Consider the following 15,269-nt stretch of genomic DNA (forward strand, 5'->3'; position numbering starts at 1 on the left):
TGATTAAACAACCCCACAAACAGCATCACCAGCTGCACTTATTAATAACCAGACTGACTTTATTTCTGTCAGACGTCTACAGAAGATCTTATTGAGAATGAACTAAGGTTTAGATGTTGATTTATTGTTTCATTTGAAGTAACCATGTTAGAGATCAGTGTTTGCTTTAGTTGGGCTCTTGACCCTTGACTTCTGTCTTAGTCTTTTCTTTGGCTGTTATAACCATGTGTCTCTAAAACACATTTGTTGTAACTCAAAAGCCCAGAAGAAAAGCCGTCAGGTGTTAACCTGTACCTAGGTGTAGGTTGTTATACTTTATATTGATGATAATCATCAATTATTGATTCATAAGAAGTCTAATCTCTGATTAAATAAGTGTTATGTAATTTGATTGATTACAGTAAAAGTGATCCTAAGACCCAGGGGTTCTGTGATAATCCGTTAATACAAAGACTTTCCAAACAGTGTGGACTTCTATAGTGTCGATTAGTCACACACAGACATCAATAATCAGCATATGAACCTCAACAATGGTGACCTTAAAAAAAAAAAAAAAATCCTGCAGATCATGCTGGGCGCCATGGATGAGTTTTGTTCTACAATAGTACCCAGCATGCATTGCAGCATGTTTTTTTTGTCACCATTGTTGAGGTTCATATTCTGATTATTGATGTCTGTGTTTGACCAGTTACTGCCATAGAAGACAAAAGTCTGTGTACAAAATGTTTATGAAGTCATTTTAATATTAATTGAATATTACAGAATCACTGCCTCTTAGTGTCATTTTTACTAGGTCCACTTCTACTAATTACACATCAGAGATTAGACTCTGAATGGATCAATAACTGTGAATAGTTATCATCACCTTTATAAAGTATAACAACCTACACCTAGGTACAGGTTAACACCTGATGGCTTTTCTTCTGGGCTTTTGAGTTACAACAAATGTGTTTTAGAAACACACAGTTATAACAGCCAGAGAAAAGACTAAGACAGAAATCAAGGGTCAAGAGCCCAACTAAAGCAAACGCTGATCTCTAACATGGTTACTTCAAATGAAACAATAAATCAACATCTAAACCTTAGTTCATTCTCAATAAGATCTTCTGTAGACGTCTGACAGAAATAAAGTCAGTCTGGTTATTAATAAGTGGAGCTGGTGATGCTGTTTGTGGGGTTGTTTAATCAGATCTTGAGAGATTTCATGTATTTTATTTCAGTTGATTTCATCTAAGTCTGTGTCTGAAGTCAGTTGTAGTAGTTCTTGTGTTTCTCTTTTCTTCAGTGATTCTGTTTGTTAGCAGCAGCTGTTCATCACTAATTCTCAATCAGCACTCAGTTAATCACTTAATCACTTAATTGCAATGTACATCTTTCAGTGAACTCAACTGAATTAAGTTCAGAGTACTCATAACTGTTAGTTTTTTCAACTTAAATGGTTTAAGGCAATCAGTTTCCTCAAACGGTTTGAGTTAACATAACTTGTCAGGTTTGAGTGAGGCTGTGTCTGAAGTAGCTTGTTGTTCCTTTCTCTCTTTTCTTCAGTGATTCTGTTTGTTAACAGCAGGTGTTCATCACTAAAGCTCAATTATCACTCAGTTAATCACTTAATCACTTAATTGCAATGCATATCTTCTTTCAGGGAACTCAACTGAATTAAGTTCAGATTACTCTTAACTGTTAGTTTTTTCAACTTAAATGGTTTAAGGCAATCGGTTTCCTCAAACGGTTTGAGTTAACATAACTTAAGGATATCTGTTTACTCAAACCGTTTGAGTAAAGTTTACTTGTCGGGTATTACAGTCAAGGCAATCAGTTTACTCAAACGATTTGAGTTGAGTTAACTTGTCGGGTTTTACAGTGCAATGACTTCCATTATAACTACATTTTTTTTGATTGCAAAGCCATGACACCATATAATCATGCACTCTTGATTGTTGGTGGTTTTCCCTGTTGGGAAGAGGTAACATTTGTTATTTTTACAGTTGATCACTAGGTGGGACCATTAACCCTTTAGGCCTGTGCAAAAAAAGGCTTAGTTTCTGGCCTGTATATAGAGTTATATGGAGTTTAACAGCAAATTATAGTGTGTGTGCGTGTGTGTGTGTTTGAGAGAGAGAGAGAGAGAGAGAGAGAGAGGGAGAGAGAGAGAGTGTGTGAGAGAGATCTTTGTTTACTTACCTTGATGTATCTGAAAAAATCCAAATATGCACCTCATGCTCTCAGAACTACATGGACTAAACAATAAAAAAAAAGAAGTGTGTTTATGCACCTGCTGACTTTTGATGGTGAAAAGAACGGAGGGCCTATGTGTGAAATGTTTGTCTTTTCTTGATGGTGAAGCCAGTTTAAAACCTTTAAATCTTATTAAAAAAAAATACTTTGAACATAATTGATTATGGACCAAAATGCAATACCAACTTCAAATAAACAGCAACTCGCTGGAGGGGTCAAGCTGCATAATCATTTCTAAAACTCTGGTTAAAGTCAAGCCCTTTCTCGTATTGCTTGCTGCTCTTCTCACCATCAAATGACCAGAAGCATGGCATACAAGTGTTTAAATCCATGTACTGTTTTTGTTTAGTCTATACTTATCACCACCATTAAAAGGCAGCAGGTGCATAAATACACTTTTGTTTACTCAATGTAGTTCTGAGAGCTGAGGTGTACATTTAGATTTTCTCAAATACATCAAGGTAAGTGCGCAAAAGTCTCTCTCTCTCTCTCTCTCTCTCTCTCTCTCTCTCTCTCTCTCTCCTACACACATACACACAATATAATTTGCTGTTATACTCCACATAACTCTATATACAAGTCAGAAACTAAGCTTTTTTTTCAGAGGCCTATCTAATGGGTTGATGGTCCCACCTAGTGATCAACTGTAAAAAATAACAAATTTTACCTCTTCCCAACAGGGAAAACCACAAACAATCAAGAATGCATGATTATGTTTCATGGCTTTGCAATCAAAAATGTAATTATAATGGAAGTCAGTGAAAAAAAAACATCCACCAACAATAAATTAGGGGGAAAAAATTTATCTAATGCTCATAGCAGTTTAATTGAGTGAATGTTTTCATACCGAACATAACGAAGGGGTAGTGAATTTGAACAATGCACAAGGGATACATAATAATTTTTATTTGGCACCAGCCGCAATTAATGTTGACAGCTAGCAGGAGTGTGGTGGGGTGCGAGGTCTGTTTTGACCAATGGATGGAGACCTCAAGGCAGTGGCCTTAATGCTTATCTGAAGATTTGTCTTTATAGATTACAGTTTACATTGTACTTACTGAAGTACACCTCTGCATGCAGACACCCAACTGTACAAATTCATTTATAGATTTAAAACCCAGTCCTGAACCGGGAGAACCATGTTCTGCAGAGTACAGTTCCAACACACTTGCTTGGACATTGCTACTGATCCTGAAGACCTTGCTTAGCTTAGGTGTGTTTATTTGGGGTAGCTAAACTTTGCAGGGCACTGGCCATCCAAGAGGAGGACTGAGAGTCCTGACATTAGCATTTACATTCAGTGCATGTGATTTATCAACACTGAGTACATCTTAAAATGTACAGCTCATGAAAAATAAAAGTTCTAGATGGACAAACATTAAATGCATAAACCAGTGTGAATAAAAAATATATTAAAATACATTTGGAGGTAGGTTGAAAAAGCCAGAATGGGAAGTTTTAAAGTACAGCTTGAAGTGTGAAGTTTATTCTTGTACACAGATATGGCATATTCATGGTAGTACACATGAAATTAATGTATTTATTTGCCATTTTACGTAAATAGAAATCCTGTCTCCCCCTCTAGTGGACATTAAGTGTAAGACCTTCATCGCTCAGATAATGAAAGTTACTAGGATTTTGGAGAAGGAAATTTGGTGAAACATTAAAATTTTAGTCGTTGTCAATTACTCTCATAATAAATGATAATAATGTTCAAATATATGTTGGCTTTCTCAAGGCCAACAAAGAAGACTAAAAGAAAAACCATTCAATTTAGTATGTAATAAAACGAATATTACTAATTTATTTCATAAATTTAACTTTATTAATTTTCCCAATTAATTATTAATGTCACACACACACATTTCCACTTCACTTTTATCCAAGGAGACAGAACTATTTGCACTGTATTTACAGTGGGACAATATTCATACAATACTATAACCTAGAAATAAATTAAAGGGGTGACTTGCAAGTCACAGCAGCACAAATTATGTGGGCAGCAACATCTGACGCAAATATTATGTTAATTAGCAGTGAGCGGTGGTTTCAGACACTACTCTTATAAGACTCTTATTCTGAAAGAATGTAAGACCGAGTTGAAGGCGGAGCGATTGGACCAAGCAGATGAAAGGAGCGTTTCAGCTCCGCCCACAAGTGCGAATGAAATATTGAAGCCATAAACCGTTTTTTAAACCCCAAACGACAAAATGAGAAATCAAATCAAAAACTCATTTTCCATTTGTTAACTTAGATGAAATAATGAATAAACGAGCCATTTTTCCATTTCTCGTTATTTAATTCATGTTCTCTCACTTGAATCCTGTTGAGTCTTTCGTTTTCTGTTTTTTAATTTAAAACGGATTTGGAATGGACGGAAGAAACCCTGATTTATTTTGTCTCAGAGATCAGACTCTGAATTAATTCAGGATGAACAAAGATTATGTAATAGCATGACCAACACTACCTGATCATCTTTATTCATAGTTTGTCTAGCTGTTATAACTGAGTTACAACAGCAATACAAAATGTAATATTAAACCATCAAGGGTCAAGAACACAACTAAAGCAAGCACTGACCACTGTAATGGTAACCAATAATTTACCCTTTGATTCTGTTTGTGAACTTTAGGTGTCTTCAATAACTCTGTTTGGGGGGCCTTAAGACACAGCCTTTTGAACATGATGCCTGTATCATATTTATGTAAGCAACAAAAATGTGAATTTGTAAAAAGGCTGATGTCATGTGCATGCATATAATGTTTCGTGATCCCCATCTACTGGCCTGGCATGCATAACATAGTATTCTTTAGCATAGTGTTTTTTTGTTTGTTTGTTTTTTGTCCATTGAAATCAATATTTTCATGTAAATTTTATTCAATTTTTTCATGTTATTCTACTCATTTTTAATGATTATTTCTACTTAATTAAAATGTGTTAAATTTACTTAATAATATTGCTTGTACATTTTTGACACAATTTTACTGAATAAATATAGGGAAACACTTTTTACAGTGTATTTTTAGGAGTCCGTTGCGGGTCCGTGGCGGATATACACTGTAAAAAATGATTCACTTTATTTACTCAATAAAATTGTTTAAAATGTTGCATTCAATATTATTAATTAAATTTAACACTTTATAATTAATTATTAATAATCAAATTAGATGGTTACAACCAACCATTCAAAATGAGTAGAATAACATGAAAAAATTTATTAAAATTTTCACAAAAATATTGATTTTATTGAAAACAAAGAAACAAAAAACACTATGCTAAAGAATACTATGTTATACATGCCAGGCCAGTAGTTGGCGATCATGAAACACTATACATGTTCACATTTGTGTTGCTTAAATAGATATGATACAGGCATCATGTTCAGAAGTTTGTGTCTTCAGTCCCCCAAAAGTTATTGAAGACACCTAAGGTTCACAAACAGAATCACTGAAGGAAAAAAAGGTACATTTATAGGGTTACCATTATAGTGGTCCGTGTTTGCTTTAGTTGGGCTCTTGACCCTTTACTTTTTAATGTTACATTTTGTACTGCTGTTGTAACTGAATTATAACAGCTAGATTTGCTGACAGAATTGCGGTGGTCCTGGTTATAATCTAGCACAATCTTTGTTTGGCCTGAGCATTATAAATTGAGTCTGTTCTCGGAGACAAATTGACATTCATTAAAGCAACATCTGTAATTCTGCAATAGAAGACCTGGATTTTTATGTGAAATCCAGAGTTTAAGAATTCTGATTAAGAAAAAAATTGTGACGGAGAAGGGAAACTTTCTCTTTGGCACTAAGTGACATCAAGAACCAGCATATGATTCTCAAGAATGGTGACAGACAGCATGATGGGATCCATAAATGAGTTTTGATTGGTGGCACCCAGAATGCAGTGCTGCAAGATTTTTGATGGTCACCATTGTTGAGATTCTCAGGCTGATTCTTGATGTTTGTGTGCCTAAATAATTTTTTTTTTTTTTTTTAAATGTCCAGACCTTATGCTGTTCAAACATAGGACAACTGAAATCCAGACCAAATGCTGTCAAAACAGACAACACCACCTGATCTTACTCTTTATTGGCTTATCTAGCAGCAATATCACAATTACAGCAACCAAAAAAAGTTTTGTTTGAAAGGTTAAGGGTAAAGTTCCCATTTACAGCAAACACTGACCACCGTAATGGTAACCAAAATTTAGATTATTCTCCTGCAGTGATTTTGTTTGTTAACATCAGGTGTCTCCAGTTTTGGTAGCTTGAAAACATGAGCTTTTGAACATGATGCCTGTATCATCTCCATGTAATCAACTAAAACATGACTTTGTAAATTACATTTTTGGGCTGTGTTTCTTAGTCGCCAACTACTGGCCTGGTATGCATAACATAATGTTCATAGTGTGTTGTTTTTCTTAAAGAAATGTTATTTTTTTGTTGTTGTTTCTATTTGTTTAAACTTAGCTTATTTTTTGTGCTATTTAACTCATTTTGAATGGTTAATTTCTAAGTATCTCATTTGATTAATTCTAATGAATTCTTATGTGTTAAATTTAATTAATAATATTGCTTGTAATCTGTTGCCACAATTTTATTAACTAAATATAATGTATTATTTTTAACAGTGTACACCAACTACACTGTAAAAAATGATTCACTTTATTTACTCAATAAAATTGTTTAAAATGTTACATTCAATATTATTAATTAAATTTAACACTTTATAATTAATTATTAATAATCAAATTAGATGGTTACAACCAACCATTCAAAATGAGTAGAATAACATGAAAAAATTAATTACAATTTTCACAAAAATATTGATTTTATTGAAAACAAAGAAACAAAAAACACTATGCTAAAGAATACTATGTTATACATGCCAGGCCAGTAGTTGGGGATCATGAAACACTATACATGTTCACATTTTTGTTGCTTAAATATATATGATACAGGCATCATGTTCAGAAGTTTGTGTCTTCAGTCCCCCAAAAGTTATTGAAGACACCTAAGGTTCACAAACAGAATCACTGAAGGAAAAAAAGGTACATTTATAGGGTTACCATTATAGTGGTCCGTGTTTGCTTTAGTTGGGCTCTTGACCCTTTACTTTTTAATGTTACATTTTGTACTGCTGTTGTAACTGAATTATAACAGCTAGATTTGCTGACAGAATTGCGGTGGTCCTGGTTATAATCTAGCACAATCTTTGTTTGGCCTGAGCATTATAAATTGAGTCTGTTCTCGGAGACAAATTGACATTCATTAAAGCAACATCTGTAATTCTGCAATAGAAGACCTGGATTTTTATGTGAAATCCAGAGTTTAAGAATTCTGATTAAGAAAAAAAATGTGATGGAGAAGGGAAACTTTCTCTTTGGCACTAAGTGACATCAAGAACCAGCATATGATTCTCAAGAATGGTGACAGACAGCATGATGGGATCCATAAATTAGTTTTGATTGGTGGCACCCAGAATGCAGTGCAGCAAGATTTTTGATGGTCACCATTGTTGAGATTCTCAGGCTCATTCTTGATGTTTGTGTGCCTAAATAAATTTTTTTTTTTTTTTTTTTTTTAAATGTCCAGACCTTATGCTGTTCAAACATAGGACAACTGAAATCCAGACCAAATGCTGTCAAAACAGACAACACCACCTGATCTTACTCTTTATTGGCTTATCTAGCGGCAATCTCACAATTACAGCAACCAAAAAAAGTTTTGTTTGAAAGGTTAAGGGTAAAGTTCCCATTTACAGCAAACACTGACCACCGTAATGGTAACCAAAATTTAGATTATTCTCCTGCAGTGATTTTGTTTGTTAACATCAGGTGTCTCCAGTTTTGGTAGCTTGAAAACATGAGCTTTTGAACATGATGCCTGTATCATCTCCATGTAATCAACTAAAACATGACTTTGTAAATTACATTTTTGGGCTGTGTTTCTTAGTGGCCAACTACTGGCCTGGTATGCATAACATAATGTTCATAGTGTGTTGTTTTTCTTAAAGAAATGTTTTTTTTTTGTTGTTGTTTCTATTTGTTTAAACTTAGCTTATTTTTTGTGCTATTTAACTCATTTTGAATGGTTAATTTCTAAGTATCTCATTTGATTAATTCTAATGAATTCTTATGTGTTAAATTTAATTAATAATATTGCTTGTAATCTGTTGCCACAATTTTATTAACTAAATATAATGTATTATTTTTAACAGTGTACACCAACTACACACACATTTCCTATCATGTATGCCTATGAAAGATGGTCAAACCAATCACAGTAGGTATGGGGCGGGTTAATTTGTGCCACCCCGCCTCTATATGCAGGCTGCAGCTGGGTGCTTCTCGTTTTATCCAACAAAACCGATATTTTTAAATATATTTTAATTATTTTTTTCATGTTATTTTACTCATTTTGAATAATTTCTTTCAAGCATCTCATTTGATTAATTCCAATTAATTCTAATGTGTTAAATGTAATTAACAATATTGCTTGTAATCTGTTGCCACAATTTAATTGAGTAAATATAGAGTATCACTTTTTACAGTGTACACACACATTTCCTATCATGTATGCCTATGAAAGATGGTCAAACCAATCACAGTAGGTATGGGGCGGGTTAATTTGTGCCACCCCGCCTCTATATGCAGGCTGCAGCTGGGTGCTTCTCGTTTTATCCAACAAAACCGATATTTTTAAATATATTTTAATTATTTTTTTCATGTTATTTTACTCATTTTGAATAATTTCTTTCAAGCATCTCATTTGATTAATTCCAATTAATTCTAATGTGTTAAATGTAATTAACAATATTGCTTGTAATCTGTTGCCACAATTTAATTGAGTAAATATAGAGTATCACTTTTTACAGTGTATGTTTCAATGTGCGGGTCCAAAACGGACCTGCCGTGGAGGTAAGGTTTTAATCGTGGATGCGGAGCGGATGACTGACACTGACCACTGTAATGGTAACCAAAAATTTACCCTTTGATTCTGTTTGTGAACTTTAGGTGTCTTCAATAACTCTGTTTGGGGGGCCTTAAGACACAGCCTTTTGAACATGATGCCTTTATCATATCTATGTAAGCAACACAAATGTGAATTTGTAAAAAGGCTGATGTCATGTGCATGCATATAATGTTTTCGAAGGGTGTTTCATAATCGCCAACTACTGGCCTGGCATGCATAACGTAGTATTCTTTAGCATAGTGTTTTTTTGTTTGTTTGAATTGTGTCCAATGAAATCAATATTTTTATGTAAATTTTACTTAATTTTTTTCATGTTATTCTACTCATTTTTAATGATTATTTATACTTAATTAAAATGTGTTTAATTTAATTAATAATATTGCTTGTAAATTTTTGACCCAATTTTACTGAATATATACACTGTAAAAAGTGATTCTCTATATTTATTCAATAAAATTGTGTCAAAAATTTACAAGCAATATTATTAATTAAATTTAACACATTTTAATTAAGTAGAAATAATCATTCAAAATGAGAAGAATAACATGAAAAAATTAAGTAAAATTTACACAAAAATATTGATTTAATTGGACAAAAAAACAAATGAACACTATGCTAAAGAATAATATGTTATGCATGCCAGGCCAGTAGTTGGCGATCATGAAACACCCTTCGAAAACATTATATGCATGCACATGTTTACAAATTCACATTTTTGTTGCTTAAATAAATATGATACAGGCATCATGTTCAAAAGGCTGTGTCATTAGGCCCCCAAAACAGAGTTATTGAAGACACCTAAAGTTCACAAACAGAATCAAAGGGTAAATTATTGGTTACCATTATAGTGATCAGTGTTTGCTTTAGTTGTGGTCTTGACCCTTGACATTACTTTTTGCATTGCTGTTGTAACTCAGTTATAACAACTAACCAAGCTAAGAAAAAAGATTATCTGGTGCTGTTGGTTTTGTTTTTACATAATCTTTGTCTTACCTAAATATCTGAGCTCATTCAGAGCCTGATCTTTGAGTTACACTAACATTCATTATAGCAGCACTGTGATTCAACAATAAAAGTCTTGGAGTTTTCAGTGTAATATAGAGTTTAAGAATTATGATTGAGAGAGGGAAACTTTCTTTAGGCAGACAGTGACATCAAGAACCAGAGTATGAATCTCAAGAATGGTGATAAACAGCATATTCAGACGAACTGTAAGAATCACAAAACAAGCTACTATAGAATTGTTGCTCATAATTGATTCATGCCGCAAAGCATGATGGGAGCCATAAATGAGTTTTGATTGATAGTACCCAGAATGCAGTGCAACATGCTTTTTGATGGTCACCATTGTTGAGGTTCTCAGGCTAATTCTTGATGTCTGCGTGCCTAATTGAAAAAAAAACTTTTTTTTTTAAAAAAAGGTTTTGATCTGAGGTGCTTCTAAGAATTTCTCGGATAATGCTGTAAACACCTAAGCTTACATTGTACAACCACAAAACACCTGTCATTGATCAAACACAACCCAACTCAGAAACCCAGATCAAATGATGATGCAAAAACAAATAACACCACCTGATCTCATTTCCTTCTTGGCTTGTCTAGCTGCTGTATCACAACTAACAACCAAAAAAAATCAGTTCAAAATTTCAAGGGTCAAGAGTCCAACTAAAGCAAACACTGACCACTACAATGGTAAGCAAATTAATTATTATTTTTCCTTCAGTGATTCTGTTCGTGAACTTTAGGTGTCTTCAATAATTCTGTTTTGGGGGCATTGCAACCTTTTGAACATGATGCCTTTATCGTATATCTATGTAAGCAACAAAAATGTTAATTTGTAAAAAGGCTGATGTCATGTGCATGCATATAATGTTTTCGAAGGGTGTTTCATGATCGCCAACTACTGGCCTGGCATGCATAACATAGTATTCTTTAGCATAGTGTTTTTTTGTTTGTTTGATTTTTGTCCAATGAAATCAATATTTTTATGTAAATTTTGCTTAATTTTTTCATGTTATTCTACGCATTTTTAATGATTATTTCTACTTAATTAAAATGTGTTAAATTTAATTAATAATATTGACACAATTTTACTGAATAAATATAGGGAAACACTTTTTACAGTGTAGATATCATTAATGCAAATTTTGGGCAAAATTCCTTTTTTGTTTCAGTACATGTGTATTTTGGCCATGATCATTGTCACTTTATCTTCTATACATATTTTTTATATTAATTTTCTTTCCTAACATACTCCAGTTCTTTTTAAAACACCCTTGATGTGCTTTTTTGTGCAGTTAGAGAACTTTTGTGTGAAATCATATTTATTTTGTCCATCAAATGTGTACTTTCACTTTAACTGAGTGTCAGCAGCACAGCAAAAATAGACCCAGCACCGAAATGATCACGGCACTGCTGCTTCTGCTCTGCTTCTGCAACGCTCTGCCGCGCAGCTGCTTCTGCTCTGCTGCAGCTTGCGGTGTGAACCCGGCCTAACACCTCAGTCAGTGATGGCAAGATGAAGCCTCATGAAGCTTTAAGATTTTCAGCCAAGTGGTTCACAAAAGGGTTAATTTCTGGAGCCTTAATTGCTCACAATACCACCTGGTGGCCAACAAGTGTAAAACAAGCAGATATATCACAGGCAGAGGTGTAAAGTCCAGGGGTCAAAAAGTAAAAGTCCTGCCATATTTTTGCTCCACCCATGAACTCAGCAGCTGATTTCACCAGAGGAGGAACCAAGTCATTCCTTTCAAGCCACAAACTAGTATTGAGTCAAATACCAAGTCCTCATAGACTTAAAGTTAATGAGATAATTAAGAGACTAATGAAATGATGATTGTGCAGTAGCAGAGGTGGAGAGTCCAGGGGTCAGAAAGTAAAAGTCCTGCCATATTTTTGTTCCACCCATGAACCCAGCAGCTGATTTCACCAGAGGAGGAATCAAGTCATTCCTTTCAAGTCACAAACAAGTCTTGAGTCAAATCCCAAGTCCTCAAAGAGTTAAAGTCAATGAGATAATTAAGTGACTAATTAAATGATAATTCTGCATTAGAGATGAACACCTGCTGTTAACAGTCAACATCACTGAAGAAAAGAGAAACACAAGAACTACAATTGACTTTAAGCACAGCCTTGGATGAAATCAACTGGAAGAAAAAAAAAAAAAAAAAAAAAACTTTGTCACCATAATCGTGGTGAATCCACCATCATGGAGATCAGTGTTTGCTTTAGTTGGGCTCTTGACCCTTTTAATAATTCAAAGTAATTTGCTTTTAAACACTTGCTGTTGTGTTACGTAGTAAACATTAACACATTGCTGAATTAAAAGCTCGAAGTTCCTACCTGTCCGATCGCTACCATTTTGTTTACTTAAATGGGGAGTCATCTCATTTATCATCAGTAAAATATGGAGTGCCACAAGGATCCGTCCTAGGTCCCCTTCTATTTTCAATATATATGTTGCCCCTTGGTAATATTATTAGAAAATACGGAATTAGCTTCCACTGTTATGCTGATGATACTCAGCTATATATCTCAACGAGACCAGATGAAACTTCCCAATTATCTAAGCTAACAGAGTGTGTTAAAAATGTAAAAGATTGGATGACACACAATTTTCTCCAATTAAATTCGGATAAGACAGAGATATTAATTATTGGACCAAAAAACACTACACAGAATCTTGTAGATTACAATCTGCAACTAGACGGATGTACTGTTACTTCCTCTACAGTCAGAAATCTGGGTGTTATATTAGACAGCAATTTGTCTTTTGAAAATCATATTTCCAATGTTACAAAAACTGCATTCTTCCATCTTAGAAACATTGCCAAGCTACGAAACATGTTATCTGTTTCTGATGCAGAAAAGCTAGTTCATGCATTCATGACCTCTAGACTGGACTATTGTAATGCACTTCTAGGTGGTTGTCCTGCTTCTTCAATAAACAAGCTACAGGTCGTCCAAAATGCAGCAGCTAGAGTCCTTACCAGGTCAAGAAAATATGATCATATTACCCCAATTTTACAGTCTCTGCACTGGCTACCTATTAAGTTCCGTATCAGTTACAAATTATCATTACTTACCTATAAGGCCCTAAATGGTTTAGCTCCAGCGTACCTAACTAGCCTTCTACCACGTTACAATCCATCACGCACCCTAAGGTCACAAAACGCTGGACTTTTGGTCGTTCCTAGGATAGCAAAGTCCACTAAAGGAGGTAGAGCTTTCTCACATTTGGCTCCCAAACTCTGGAATAGCCTTCCTGATAATGTTCGGGGTTCAGACACACTCTCTCTGTTTAAATCTAGATTAAAAACACATCTCTTTCGCCAAGCATTCAAATAATGTATCTTTTTAATTGTGAGTGTAGTTGCATCTGTTCAAAGTTGCATTTTTATTCATTAGCTTGGGTTAAACTAATTTTACTTTGTTGGATCAGCAGCTATGCTAATGATGTCTGTATTTTGTTTCTATGTTTCGCCACGGGATTTACATCCCGTGGTAACTAGGATTTAAACAAGCTCCAGTCTGGATCCAGAACACCTGAGAAGAGATGATGCTGACCCTCAGAGGACCCCAGATGATGCTAACCTTGAATCAACAAACAGAACTAACAATTATTGCTAAATGTGTGACTGAATCATATAATAACTTAATAATATTGATAGTTCATCGTCTAGCTGACTACGTCTTGTATTATTATTATTATTTTTTCTAAAATCCTGTCAAATGTGCACAAACTACTAGCTACTACTAAATATTGTAGAAACATAATTTTCTGTAAAGTTGCTTTGTAACGATTTATTTTGTAAAAAGCGCTATACAAATAAACTTGAATTGAATTGAATTGAAGTAGAAAATTTAATTGCCCTTTTTTTATCTAAAACATTTTAATTAAGTTCATGAAGGTGTCTCTCTTTGGTTTGTTAAATTATGTTCAGCAATTACTGAACTACAAAAAAAGTCCTATTAAACAAATATTATTGTAATGCTTAAATATTGGGGGAAAAATTGTACAGGCTCGGGATTTTAGACATGAGCACTTATCATATGATCCTCAACAGTGGTTACAATTACAATTATTCATGCTACAGTGCATACAGAGTTTTTACTATGGTGTTACCCAGCATGCACTTCAACTTGAAGTGTTTTGTTGATTGTCACCATTGTTGAGATTCATATGCTGGGTCATGATGTCTGTGCGTCTTATTAGGAAAAAAATTGTATATTTATTACATACATTAGGAAATGTATTCATTATAGTGATTAAACCAACAGTTCCACAAGGTAGGTTATTTAAAAACTGAACATTTGTTAATAATAAATACATAAAATTGTTTTGGAAATAAACAGGCTGATGCCTAATAATTACTTCATCATGTAAAAGGAGCTAGTAACAGTTAACGGTTTTCTGCAAAGCACAGATCGCACTGTTTTATAACAGCACATGTACTTTTACAGAGAAATATCTAACATAAGAAACCAAAGGTCAAGAGCCCAACTGAAGCAAACACTGATCTCAATGATGGTGGCATAATTTTAACCAATAAAACATCAGCATCTGATCCTCTGTAACGCACAATAACAGCAGGTGTTCATCACCAATGCACAATCATCATTTAATTAGTCTCTTAATTATCTCATTGACTTTAACTCTTTGAGGACTTGGGATTTGAGTTGAGACTAGTTTGTGACTTGGAAGGAATGACTTGTTTCCTCCTCTGGTGAAATCAGCTGCTGAGTTCATGGGTGGAGCAAAAATGTGGCAGGACTTTTACTTTCTGACCCCTGGACTCTCCACCTCTGTGCAGTAGTGATGAACACCTGCTGTTATTGAGAATTACACTGAAGTGGATCAAGTGGATTTAACTGCAGACTGGAGATCTCCAAAATGGGGCATGAACTCCAAAATGGGACAGGTCTTCTTTCGCAAAGACTTTCACAATTGTTACTGACTTACATTTCAAAATATAACTTTATAAAAAAAAAAAAAAAAAAAAAACTAGTTCATCTAAAATAAAATATGCGATATAAATAAATGATTTTCATGAGAGCAGAGG

The sequence above is a fragment of the Carassius auratus genome, chromosome 1 (genome assembly GCF_003368295.1).
Source record: "Carassius auratus strain Wakin chromosome 1, ASM336829v1, whole genome shotgun sequence".
In the NCBI taxonomy this organism is placed as follows: Eukaryota; Metazoa; Chordata; class Actinopteri; order Cypriniformes; family Cyprinidae; genus Carassius; species Carassius auratus.